This window comes from Nipponia nippon, unplaced genomic scaffold (assembly GCF_047370975.1).
Source record: "Nipponia nippon isolate SJK-2023a ecotype South Korea unplaced genomic scaffold, ASM4737097v1 scaffold_1, whole genome shotgun sequence".
In the NCBI taxonomy this organism is placed as follows: Eukaryota; Metazoa; Chordata; class Aves; order Pelecaniformes; family Threskiornithidae; genus Nipponia; species Nipponia nippon.
This window is the reverse complement of record NW_028262290.1, coordinates 64,589,070-64,603,033: the sequence shown is the minus strand read 5'-3', so window position 1 is coordinate 64,603,033 and position 13,964 is coordinate 64,589,070.

The window sequence follows — 13,964 nt, the reverse complement described above, 5'->3', positions numbered from 1 at the left end:
GTGGAGGTCTGCTCATGCAGCACGTACTGAGGCATGAGAAACCAAACCTTGCGTCCACCTTTCTCCTGCTCGCAGATGTTGGCAGGCATTGGTGTGTGACCCAGCTCTCAGTGACAATGGGGGATTCCTGCCCTTTATTTAAAGGGGGAACTGGCCCTTGTTGAGTCTATCTGATAACCCTCAATATTTATTTGATTATTCCACATTCTGATGAAAAACAAATCTTTTTTTCCTTCATTGGAAAATACATGCTAGTTTAATATGCATTGCAAGATATTTTTCCAGATGCAAAAGGCCTAATTCTTCACTGACCTGCACGCTGCAACCACTCTGCAGCCACAGGGGCTGATGGTTTTACCAGGCATAGAGGAGGTAAGAACTTGGTCCAATATAATAGTTAACTCAGGTCCTTTCCACACCTACCTCTTTCATACATGAGCCTACATGGAAATATCAGGAGACTCCTGGTTCGGGTTTTTACAAGTAGAAAGACCCCCAAAAAAGGTGAGAAAAAGGTCCTACAAAAAAGCTGACTCTGGCTCTTTACAAGGAGAAATTTGCCATTTATACTCCAACCAGATCTTCCTATCACTATAACGTGGGCTGCAGATTCCTCTCTTTGACATGTTGACAGAGTCTCCAAGCATGATGTTCTGAGCAGAATTGCCTCATCTTAACTCATTCAGACATCCTTCCTGTGAGTCAGAAGCATGAGCATACCGCTTGATGTCTCCAGTCGTCCTGCCTCTTCCCCAACCGCACAGCCGTGATACACAGCCTCTGTCAGAGGACAGCGGCGATTGTGCAAATGGAGGTGGAGGGAGAAGACTGGGGTGGGAGAGTGAAGCCTGATATACTTTGTCACCTTGCAAGAGTTGCTATATTCTTTTTCCTTCTGCTTTTGTATGGCTCTGCCCCACCTCCCATGGTCTAGACCCAAATAACTGTTTCTTTTGTTGATTGGATATAATTTGCAGGTAGGAGGTAAAAATTAAGGAGCCACTCACTCACAGGTCATCCACTTGCATTGGGTTTTCAGTGCGTTCTCATGGGAGCGCTTTTGAGAAGTCTTTCTCACACCCTCACATCTAAAAGCACTTTGCTTGTCGGAGAGGTTCAGGCAGGGCAGGTCTTAGCGGTAGTATTTTCATGTGGAGGAAGAACTGCACCACAGCTAACAATAAGCACTTCTTCAAGAGCTAATTGAAGATAGAATGTATAACACCATCTGTAACCAGCCATCTGGTGATTCCCAATAACACTGCCTTCCACACCACAAGGAGGGGAGGAATTTATAGAATAGCAATCTAGTTTGAACAATCTGATTTGGATAAAACGCGAGCCCCTCTTTGCCACCTCCTCAGCCATTATCCGTATTCAAACTGTGTGAAACCGCAGCTCTTGCAAGGGTTTAAAAAAATTGCTATCAGACCATGAATAATAATAATGATGATGATAATCAGAAATGTATTTATTAGTTACCTTTGAACTTTCAGATTCCAGCCAGACAAGATGCAGGAAACTAAAATCTCAGGAGAGTCTTTTTTCACAGAAATGGCAGACCAGTTTTGCATTCCCAGGGGATAGTGCTAGCAGAGATAAGTATCTGAAGTTGGGAATGATTATCTGAGTTGAACTTCCAAACCTTTTGCAGTTCGCCATCGTTCCCTATGCCTTCTCTTACTGATACATGAAGGGACTGTAAATTAATGACCGCCAACCTGTCAGTTGTGAATCAACAATATATTTTACTCGCAGGAATGCAAAACCAAAACAAATCCCCCTCAAATGCCAGTGGTTTCTGATGTGCTCTCGTAACATAAAAACATCTGACATTATTTTTGCCACGTATCACTAGTGAAATTTGAACCTGTGCTGAATCCTCAAGTGGCCTTTTCTTTAAACTGTGAGAGAATTTTATCAACTGCATTTGGTACCCTTGCAAATACAGTCAGAGAATGGTAATATGGACAGACCTTCACTTTTAGCAACACAAATGGCACCGACTATAATAAATATGAGGAGTGATTCCCAAACCGAAGACTGGCAAATAGTTACCCAGCTGCTACAGAAATAGCAAGATAGATTTTTTTTTTTTTAAAGAAAAGAAATTAAATGAAATGGATATTAGCTGGAAACATCTGTGTTCACCACAGAGCAAAATGCATATTCAGCAGCCAGTTTATTGGCTCTTTAGAGGATGTGAATGGTGCATTGTAAATAATGACACGCCTGTAATAAATTCCCAGTAAAAAAGAGAGGGGGACTGAGCCTGTTCCTCCCACAATTCACATTTCTGGGTCCCTGCTGTGAGTGATGATTCACAGCAGTCACAAATTCCTGTTTTCAAAATGCTATTGTATACTCCAGGGCTTTCATTAAGTTTTACACTAGCAAGGGAAATTTAAAACTTGAGAGAGAGAGAGAGAGGCTCTGTGGTGACATTCATTTAACACTCACTGTACTGCACTGATAGATGTGATAGGAGGGTGCATGTCAGAAATCAGTCTGTGTTGCTTTCTTTAAATGTAAAGAACAGTGCATGAAACCCTGACAGTGTATAAGAAACAATTCAAAAACCACCAAAAATTGTGACTTGACAGCTTTTGTGTTTTGGAGGTGTATAAAACATTGCATAAATGTATTGGGCTTCAGCATTTAATTTGTGCTCCTACGGGACAGGCAGCTGTCTTAATTTCCTTCCTGACGCAAGTATATCAGGTCTGTGAGTGTTATGTATAAAAGATGTACTGCTCCAGCCTTACAGTTCCAGGATTGAGCTAGCTGCAAAGAAAGATCTCACTGCAGAGAACATACCTTTTCCTGTCAAAGCTGGGTATCAAGATGTGCAGATGAATTTTCGTACCCTGACCAGGGAATTCCTAGAACATCATTCTGGTGCATGGTGTTCCAGCGTACTCCCTCGACTGGGCCTTTCACCTCCAGGACATGGTTTTATATTCAGTCTACATCATTTCAGCGAAACGGTTGTTCTACAGCTGCAAAGCGCACTAATGAGATGAGTTTTTGGCAGACTCGCAAAGTTCTCGGTGCCCAGAGTTACACATGTTGTACACTATCTGCTGGCTACCTCTGTTTGCACTTAAGGAGGCACTGTAAGATTTTTTTTTAGCAGAGAATATATTGCCCAGTAGCTAAAATGTTATACAAGCTTCTTCTCACACTAGCAAATTTGCCATACCCCATCCATTTAGAAAGGAGGCATCCTTATTCTCGGCTAAATTAAGGGCAGATTTTCCAAGAACCAGGGCCAAATTCTGCTCCACTTTTTTTTTTTTTTTTACCCAAGTGCAATTTCATCTTTTCATTTGGATTTCTCAAGCGAAGACAAAATGACTGTGTCTTTTATATGACTGTAGTATGTTTCTCTGTTTCTTTTTTGCCTGAAATTTAAAACCTTCTGTCAAAATTCTTAGTTATATTTACTGAGTTCAGAGTTTCATGTTGAGAGCTGCACCCTACACAGGTATGAGGACACAGGAACATGAAATAAAAGCAGGTCAGATTCTGCCTAATAAAAGTCTGTAACACTTCATCAACATCACAGGCTTATTAATTTCAGGGTCATTTTAAGACTGAATTTGTGAAATTTGCAGCATTTTCCACTTTGAACCAGAGGCTGGTGTAAATCTTGGAAACAGACCCATTACATTTAATTAAAACACAAGCTAAAATGAAAATGTTGGTTTTCTCTCCCCCAGCCTTTGCACTTTTCATTCTCTCAAAAACTGGGTAAAAGTTTAATGCAGTTTTTGGTTGTGTCTGAGTTTTGCTTTTAAAAAAAATGTATAAGGTGGGAAGATGCTTGAAACGTTAAGTAGTCAACTAATAGTATTACTCTAAAAGCAGCAGGCTGCAAGACTTCAGAGCAGCGCCTACATGATTCTATCCCAGCCTAACATTTCCTTCCTTTCCCATGCAGATGTCCCTGAGGCTATCCAGCCCTGCACCACAACACTCCTTCTGCACCTCGCCCCACCCTGAGCCAACAATTTGGGAGCCAGTGCCATAGGATTTGTAGCTCCATACCAGTTATTTAATTTTCCAGGGAGTACCACTTCATCTTTCTCGGAAGCTGCTGCCTGCCAGCCAGCTGCCATTTTGTGGAGCGGCACTGATATAGTATGCTGTAGAAGAATCAAACCCTGCATGCTCTCAGATAAGGTGCTATTTTTGGTTCTTCTCTTCCTTTTTTTGCTCACCTGTGCTGAGGAACTATACCTATTCAAACTGACTGCCTCTGCCTGCTCAAGGTATGGAAAACAATTTTTTCTCTTCCTGGGGCAGAAGGAATTGCACGATGCAAAGGCCCTTCTGCCAGCAGGCGAATGGTCAGTGTGTCACTGCCCTAGCTCTTCAGATGGGGTCCCGCTTACGTGATGGCAGGGCAGTAGGGAACCTAGGTACTTTCTAGTGCTATGGCCACATGAAGTAACAAGGACGGGGAGAAGCAGATGGGCTTCATTCCTGCAATATCGTGTTTCTCTTGGGATTTTTTAACTTCTTTTGTTTGTGAAGTGGCTAACTTGAATTTCCAATATGAGTTGGTGTTAAATGCCAGGTTCACTGGCAGAAGATACATTAAGCTATTTGGGTAGATCTGCTGATAGTATTTGTTTTCCAAAATGATATTCAAATTGAGACATGTTTTTTAAAAAGAAACCTTTTGCTTTGCAAGACCCCTGAAGCAGAATAATGGAAACTGCTCATTGCCCTTTATATCATGAGAAAAAATGGATAGAAATATTTTTGGTGGTACACAGAGGTTTACACCAAAACCCACCAAAATTAACTTTTCCTTAAACTTCAGCTTTTTAAAGAGGTGTTTTATCTTTAAATTTTGATAAGTGTCTCTCCTGTACAATATCATAATAATTATGTTCATCTGAAGCTCTCAAAGGTGTAGAGCTCTGATTTTAATGTGGTGTGGTTGGTGGGAGAAGAATTTCACTTGGGAATTCTATTGGTCTGAGAAAACCCAAGTCTTTTGAATGCCATGGTGTACTCCAAAACATATTTCCTTGACTTTTTTGATAATAGGAGCTGATGCAGGTCCAAGTGGGAAACAGCATCACTGCAAGTTAAGATGTGAAAACTGGATTTGACAGAGCAAGTATTGTTTGCTAATTTAGCAGATAATTTCCTTGCATAGGCAATGCAAAGCAAACACATGTGTGCAATAAGAACCTGAAACAAATGAATTAATGTTCCTTTCTTCAAATCCTAAGCACTGTTTATATGCTCATTTTAAACTAAACCGTTTTAAACGATCCAGTTTTTAAGAAGTTGCTCAAAGCAATAAGGATGATTTCCAATATTGCTTTTAAAATACTATTGGATTATATTTCATATAAATAATTCACATATTTTCTCCCAATTCTAGGAATCTTTTTTTCCCCTGTCTCAAGGTGACTTTGAGCCTTGTCACTTTACAGCAGACTTCAGAGGTTTTCATCACCCTGTTTGCAAGTACCATTTCAGTGGTTAATCACATCAGGGACAGCTGTCTCTGGGGTCCCCTTCTTGATACTGGGATGGAAAAAGCCTTTACAGACCCTTCCTTTGGGGCTCCAAGCACAAAATCAACCACTGACATATGCCCTGCAGAGAGGGGAAGCCAGTAAAATGATATCACAGCTATTAAATGGGTTCAACTATTTTTGTCTTTTTTTTTTCCTATTCCAATAAATTTTTTGGAACCTACCCCACCGTCATTGATTCTACCCCAAGAGAAGGAAGCAGAACATCAGTCACTGTGAGAGTCTGAAGCATTGCACAGCAAACTGCTTTCAGCTCCCAGGAGAAACTGAAATATGTTCCCAAATAGAGGACTTAGAAACTTTTCTCTAAATTGCAAGAATGTGAATTATTCCTGTTAGAGACAGAGCATGAGAGAGAAGTGAGAAGAGTAGCTGTAGTTTCTCATCACAGCCCTATTCTTCCTTTCACCACTTATCAACATGTAAACTTTGTTTTCTCAGGAGTAATGATTTTACAACCACTAGGGACAATAGGAAATGTCAGATAAGAGACTCATTACACATCAAAACAGCCTAGCGTGACAAGACTGGAACAAAATTCAGGAAGAATGAGTGTAATTTTATATGGTTATGTTTTGTTTAAAAGTGGCTACTAAACAATAATATAATATGCTGGATTTTTATTTAAACCCTATGCTCATGGTACTCTTTTTTTCCTCTTTGTATCACAACTGAGGGTTGACTGAAAAGAGAACTCTGCGTGCAATGCTGCCATCTCATTTTCAGCTTTGGGGGAGAAATTCAGAAGCAGAGGAAAGTTCAGATCTAAACTTTGCGTCTCCTGCTTATCTCGCACTGCATTCCACCACACGTTGCAAAAGGAGGTCGCTGGCAACATGTATGTATGGCTTTCAGCTACTGTATAATGGATTTTGACACAGGCCACAGTGGTGATGACCTGTGCGAAGTGGACACCTGTTATGAACTCTCATATGATTTTGCAAAAAGCTCATGATAAATGTTGTCAGTCGAACAGTCAAGCTCTACAGGCCATGAATTCCTAATGGATTTCTTGGTTGTGACTATTCGTGCTGGGATATATAGATTGTGAAATGAAATCCAGATGATAGCCAAATTCCTGTTTCTTCTCTGCAACGTCGCAAGTCACACAAATAGGCTGAAAAAGGTCCCTGAACTTTGAGCTGTAAAGGAGTTTACATCAATGGTATTGACTGAGGGCACTTTTTGGAGGTCACCAGTTTATGTAAATTAAAAGCTTGCTTGGGACTTTTAACGTTGGCTGGGCTTTCTTAGTGTTGTATATTAGCCAGTAAGTGCAGCAAGGTCCTCATCATCAAAATAAACCTTCCTTTTATTCTGAGAGGAAAACCCGCAACATGTAATTTGCACAGAGAAAACACAGATGAGCAAAACAGAATAATAAATATCTTTTTCTCTTTATTTCTGTGCTTCCTCCTTCCTGAATGTCTCAGATTCAGCAGATTCGCTTTGAACATTCAGCTGGTTGATCACTAAAGAACTTATTTTGTCTGTAAGTCAGCTCTACTTTCATGACGGTTTCCACTGTGCTGGTGTCAAATGAACATGGAAACCACAGTGATCTTAAACGACTGCTGGAGAGGCCTAGCAGATTTACCACTTCCCTATTTGGTATCTAGTATTTGCTAAAATGAGAAAATCTTATAAAAATGAGCAGTAGTGTATGGCCCTGCTCAACATATGAGCTAATAAAGTGGGATAAAATGCAATAATTCCACAACTTTAAGGACCACAAATGCAAAACTTGAAGTAGATCAATATAGCAGTATGAGAACTAAAGTAAATACAGGGAATGTTTACCACCCCAGCTACTGATTAACTGTGATCCAGATAAACTCTTAATCTGCCTTCTACAGTCAGTTTGAGTAGGACTGACACCCTCTTTGTCTCATGTTTCAGTGACAGCTAATGTAAATGTTGTGTGTAAAAATGCAATTGAATACCCCAAGCCCCATGTTGTGTGCAGATACACACAAACCGTAGTGATTTCTTTCTCTTAAGGATGTGGGCTGCATGGGTAGTATTATCAGGACTGTGTCTAGTTGATATGTTGCATCTCGACCAGCACTTTTGGTCCTGAGACCAGAAGGCAAAGACCAACATGGAACGTGTTAATGAGAAATGAATGTTTACATTATTTGTGTACAATTACATTTCCCATGTAATATTGTCACAAGTTTAGTTCCGGAGACACTTCATAAATTCAGAGGAATGGCTTAACCAGGAGGAACACCCCATCGTCAGCTGTTAGATACACTGGGTAGCCTGAACATGATCAGAGGTAAGTCCTCTCAGATGGTTATAATCATTATATATATACAGCCCTTTTCCATTCATTTAATACAACAGGCAAACTATGATCTCTGTGCCATAGCCAGGCCTAGAGACAGCAGAAAGACTCACAGAGACCACAGATACATCTAGAAGCTGGGAAAATTGTTTCACTGTGACCTTTACCAAAGAGGGTTCAGATGGTCAACTTACACTCTAGACTTCTGGAGCTAAAATTTTACTTCTTTCAAAGCATAAAGTCAATAATAATAACAATTACAATAGCTCAAGAGATAACAGTACCCTAGCCACTAATAAATCATACAGCACCAGTCCATCCTCAACCAAATTTTCTGCAGCTTTTGGTATTTCTTTAATTATTTTCTGATGTAACTTTGGTCTCTTGACTGGATAAGAATGATAAGAAGGTTTGTTTTAGTCCAAAAGCGGCTCCTATTCCAACTATGTAACTTATCATCAGGTCAAAGATTATTTGCTTTCAGCTATGAGTAAAATAATAAATCATTCACTGTTTTCTAGACATGTAACTGCAAATTCCTTTGTTAAACCTGTTTGCTTGCCAGTTGCACTATGAATTACAGATTAATTACTCAATAACAGTTTTTAAGGTGATGCCTGATTGAGGATTCACACTCTCACATTGCTGAGTGATGTCAAACACACGTCTTTAGTTTCAGTCTGGTTTTAGCATATGAGCCACTCTACAAAGGGATCGTAAAACAAAGTACAACGTGACAACCGTGGATACCGCTGATGTTCCTTGTGCAAAAGAGACAAGATGAAGGAATATCTACCATGGAGAACCAGATGGAGAGGTCCTTATAGATGCTTGGTCTCCTGATTCAGACACATCTGCTCGGGTGGATTTATTACTCTCCAGCAATGACAGCCTGAACCATAGCTCACTGGCATCAACAAGAGTCTTCCTACTGACTTCAGAGCATCAGTATCACATTCTGAAGGTGGATATAAGTCTTCCTGTTAGCATCATTATGTGTTAGGTAGAGAATATATTTGAAGAGCTGGGCCTAATTGATTTCACAAGATTTAACTTTTACAAAAAGTCTTAACTGCTTTTTGATATATTACTTGATGGGCTGTTTTTACAACCTTTATGAATTTAAAATCTGCAACTTATAAGTGTGTAAATGAGTACCGATAAAAGATAATATAAAAGATTCATAAGATTGATAAGACATTGCACACAAAGGGAGAAAAATGGTTCATAGTTATTATAAACACATAAATTATGATGACAATTACTTTGTTTTGACCATTCAGGAGTGCAAGAACTTTTAGGAAGAGAGTTTAGAAGGTTGTATATGGAAGCTTGGTCAGAGTTAGGTCTCCTTACAATTGAGCCTGGTAAAATTAATTGATGGGAGGGGGAAGGTTGTATAAATATTGTTAAAGCAAAAGGTTACTATTGCTATAAAATTTCTCAGTGGGTAAGGTCATCATATCCGTGCAAATTCCAAAAACCCCAACCTTTTCCTGATGCTACTAATTGCATATTATTTTAATATCATTATGATGCAGAACTCCAGCGACAGCACTCACATGCTCTTGGAAATGAGTTAAAAAATAGTTACCACTAGCCTTTTGGAAACTGGAAAACAATCAGAGCAAGAACTCTTCAATTTTATATTTACCCCACAATACTAAAACTAGTCAGAAAGTCTTTACATGAAGCAGACATGATGTTCTGCATTTCTAGATGATTTTATGTTGTGTGTTAGTGAAGAGTATTATTTACTCACTCCAGTACAGGAGAGGAGGATGAACTGTGTCTTTTGTGTCATTAATCTTTAGAAATACTGTACATGACCTGTTAAAATATTTAAAAACACATCTTTACTAAGTGACATTATTGTGATGACTGGAATGGAGTTGCAGAGATTTCACTGAAAGCATGACGCCAATGTCTCTGAAAGATGCTGAAGTGCATCTCTGAATGTATTCATGAACATTTGGGACCAGCATGACTCTGCTGGATGCTAACTTTGTCATAGTTTTTCCTCATATCACCCATCCAGTGATTAGAAGCAGGCAAGTTTGGGCTATCTGCTTTTTCCTAGAACTAATCTGTACAAACTGCATGAAGGAGAACTGCCTGAGCTTTCTTTTTCAAGAGTGCTCCAGCCATTTGGACTACGTCTACTCTAGCATGCTCCTGTGTGCAGCAGTGGCCGTGGCTTTATAGAGAAGCCTTTCAGCTCTTGAGTGCACATAACCATTTTCAAGCATGCTGAACCTGCCTCCACACCATACAGTTTATCCTGCATTAAGTCCATTTTATATAAGAGATGCTTTTCTACTGCTATTGACAGTTTGACGGTACAGTATACTAAAATAACTTCGCATAGGTTTATGCTAAGCCCAGCCAATACATGTTGTCTCTGCTGAGAAGCAAGAAGAAAGTCTCCATGGCTTTTATACTCCAGCACCTTTTTCTAGCCCTTTCAAGCAATTAGACCTCAGGACTTTTTGATGAAAGTGGCATAACCTGCATTCCCCACTTACCCGTGTACACACACTATTCACTACCTGTTAGTTTGGTGCTTGCCAGCACATACAAGTATCAGAAAGTACCTCATGCTTCCAGCATCTGGACAGCAAACTCCCCACCTTCCAGCTCACCCTCAGAGATTCACATGAATGATGAATTGCTGTTTGTCATCAGAGACCTTGTAGGTGCATTTTGTAGAGAAAGGCTTTAGAAGCAGGTAGTCTTTGCACTTTCAGATTCAGTTTCAAATAACTAGCTGAGGAGGAAACAGCTGTGAGAAGCTCTAAAGTGAGGAGAAAAGAGACTGAGAAACATCAGCACAATTTTGGACAAGTTCCAAGAACTGGGACATATAAGTCCTTTGTTAGGTTGACTAAGGTAACTGGGTGTTGCTGCAAACTCTATGTAAGCTGGTTTCCAGGTCTGATGTTCACAGGAATGTAAAATTGTTAGGAAGCATTTGTGCTTAGGATGGAAGTCCTAGCTGCTTTTCACATCCACACAAAGCAAGGTAGACTTGCAGTACCCTGACCGTTGGTAATATCCCAGTATTCCCAAGGGGAACACAGGCTTTAAGTGAGCTGGAGAAGAATATCTATGAAGACAAGGCAGAGTAAATCATATATTCTGGCTACAGAAACATACATCAGGTGCTTAATAATCAACTTTGGCCAAGATTTAAGCTTTACTATTGTAAATGTGTCAGTTTGTCCAAATACATTTAAAAAAATAATACACATATTAAAAAAAAAAAAAACAAAACCAACCACAAATAACCACTCCTTGCCATTGGGTCTTAGCTCCACAGTGTTCAGCTACTTCATATCTTGAATTGCAAACTTCAGAGTTCTTTGTAAGAATATCTTAATATGTCTTGCTGTGTCCACAAGTCTTAGCTCTCACCTTATAAATGTATGTCCTACACCTGTCTTTATGTTGACATGTGCATCCACAGAGTGCAGTCAAGCTACTCACTGTGGTAAAATGAAGCACATTTGCAAGTGAGGGTAGGGTTATTTTCCAGGGGAAGTGGGCAGCATACATAATCGTTCTGTGTGTGCCAAAGAACAAATGCAACAAGTAGATAATGCAGGAGGACCTTCCAGGACATCATATTCCTCAAATCTGTTGCTTTCACAGAAAGCCACAAGCTAAATATTCCCCCCAAATGTCCAGGCATTTGAACTGTCCTGCAAAATCTAGTGAGTCTCAGTGCAAGCAAGGAAGACCTCTACACCGTATGTTTTTCCTTAGTAGCTCAGGGCTTGCCCTTTCATTATTATGAATAGAGTTATTTAGTAGAAAGCAAATATATCTGTGCTTTGCATAACAAATGCAAAGGTATGGCTGCTGCTCACTAAATTTTCCAGTCTGAGGACGAATCCTGACCACTTCATGTATAGTCATGGCTGTACCTGTTCAGAAGCTCTCTGAATAAAATAGGTCCCCATGTTGGGGTAGGGGGGCACAGGCACATTGGGGTTGATAAGGTAGGGAACAAATTTTTGATGTGGCTGTATGTAAAAGGTGAGGAAGGGCAAGCAAAGGCAGTAATATGGGAGCATGTCTTTGAAAGCATTTTCCTATTGCAGAAGAACCCAATACAAAGGTTTATTCTTTCCCCAGTTACAATTCCCAGTCAGGTCACCTGGGTCCTGCTTAGCACCCCAGCTTTTTGTGCATCGAGTGCAACTGCATTGCTGTGATGCCGTGGCAGGCTGTCTTTCATCAGCCCCTGCTGTGATACTCCTAACGCTTTCACTCCAGGGAGTGCTTCCCTGCTTGATGCTGCTAGCAGATTAAAGCTGTTCTAATTTTCCATCCTAAGCCAAATAGATGCATAAGCAAGCTGTTGGATTGTTTCGCTACAAGTGTAGTACACCATCAGCCTGCTTCCCGCTCCCTGTCCCCCCGCCCAGCACTCATACTGGTGGACATTTGCAAGTAAAATGGGGGGTGGAGGGCAGAGGTGAGGTTAAGACATACGATAGACAAGGAAGAGTTCCAGGAATATTTTTCTGCCAAACCCTATTTTTCAAGCTACTCCTCTGACTCCTATCTCTGTGTTAGTGTCAGGAGATGACTTGAAAATTAGGGAGTCTTTTTCTAGGATCAGAAAAGTCATCAAGATTCATTGGATCAGAAGAGTCTTTAAGATCCAATGTTTTTCAGAAATAGGCTGAATGAGCTCGGTAAAGATTAGATGCCAGTCCAAAAATACAGTGCAATACAATTTATTTTTATATGCCATCCTTCACACAAAGTACCACAAAACACTTTAGAGAGATGGAGAGATAATGCTTTACAGAGTTAGGTACAGCAACTCCCAGACAGGCAGAAAAGGAAAATGACATATGGAAATAGAGCAGAGTAAAAGGGAAAGCTGAAATTTAAAACCAGTAAAGATGCAAGTAAGTATCCTCATGGATGAGTCCCTCCAAAAGGACTGCGGAAGAATTCAGTGACAGGGCACGAGAATGATAAGTGGAAATTAGTGTTGAAAAGTAGGCTAGAAAACACAGGACAAAACGAGGAACGCTTTCACTCAGCAGCATCCAATAAGAGGAAGCAATACAGGGAGATACCCGACTGCCATTATGGAGGCTAAACAATTTTTTAACAATCATCTGATATTATCGATAAACCTAGTTGTTTTGACTATCCATCTGAATTAGGCCCAGAAAGAGTTTCACACACCCGAAGATCTCCTCTTGCCTCAGAAATCGGTCCATCTGTGATATGAGGATTTTTATGATGCCTGAACACTTCAGGGGCATTACAGTCATTTTGAGGAAACTGCTAACCAAATGACATGGAGATGGCTTTGTCTGGGGCAGCAGGCAGAAATACTTGCATGCACACAAACATGCATGCCCGCACACATGCACAAACTCTACCTAAGAACCGCTTTAAAAATACATTACCGTGTTAAAGTTTAAACTGTGCTTGATGATTCTGAAGTAAATTGAAGGGCTTGAGGGTATTTATTTGTTGCAGGGGAGAGGGAAGCAGGTGCTGTGTGTGTGGAAGTATTCCCTTTCCCAGAGGATCTCTGTAGCCGGCTGGAAGATGAAAAGGCACAGGCTGCAGATGAGTCAGGAATGGGGAAAGAAAAAAAAAAAAAAAGGAAAACCAGAAATTTTTCAAAAATAGGATAAAAATATGCTAAATCTATTTTGTGTTGCTGTGATTTTGTCACTGCTGGCCTTGGCGGGCTTTTGTGGCTGTAATGGACTTAATTATTGTTTCTGAGAGCACATGGATGGCATTGCAGCAAGCATGCAGCACAGTCTGCGTTGCCTGGATAGAACAGGCATTGGGCAGTGGGTTATCACATTCCTTGTATCATTCAAGCCTTGCTGCAGTGATATGTCATTATGTATACTTAATTCAAAGACGTGAAGCTGGAGAAGTTGCCAATGCTGCTGCTATTATAGAACAGCATCCCAGCAGCCAGTCTCTGGTGAAAGGTAGGTGAGATAGTTCTGTTACAAACCTCAGCTTTTTTCAGGGCTTTGTTTTGTTTTCCTACTCCAACTAGCAATGAGCTGAAGCATACAGAATATCCATGTAAAAACTTGACTGTGCATGAATGTGCCCTT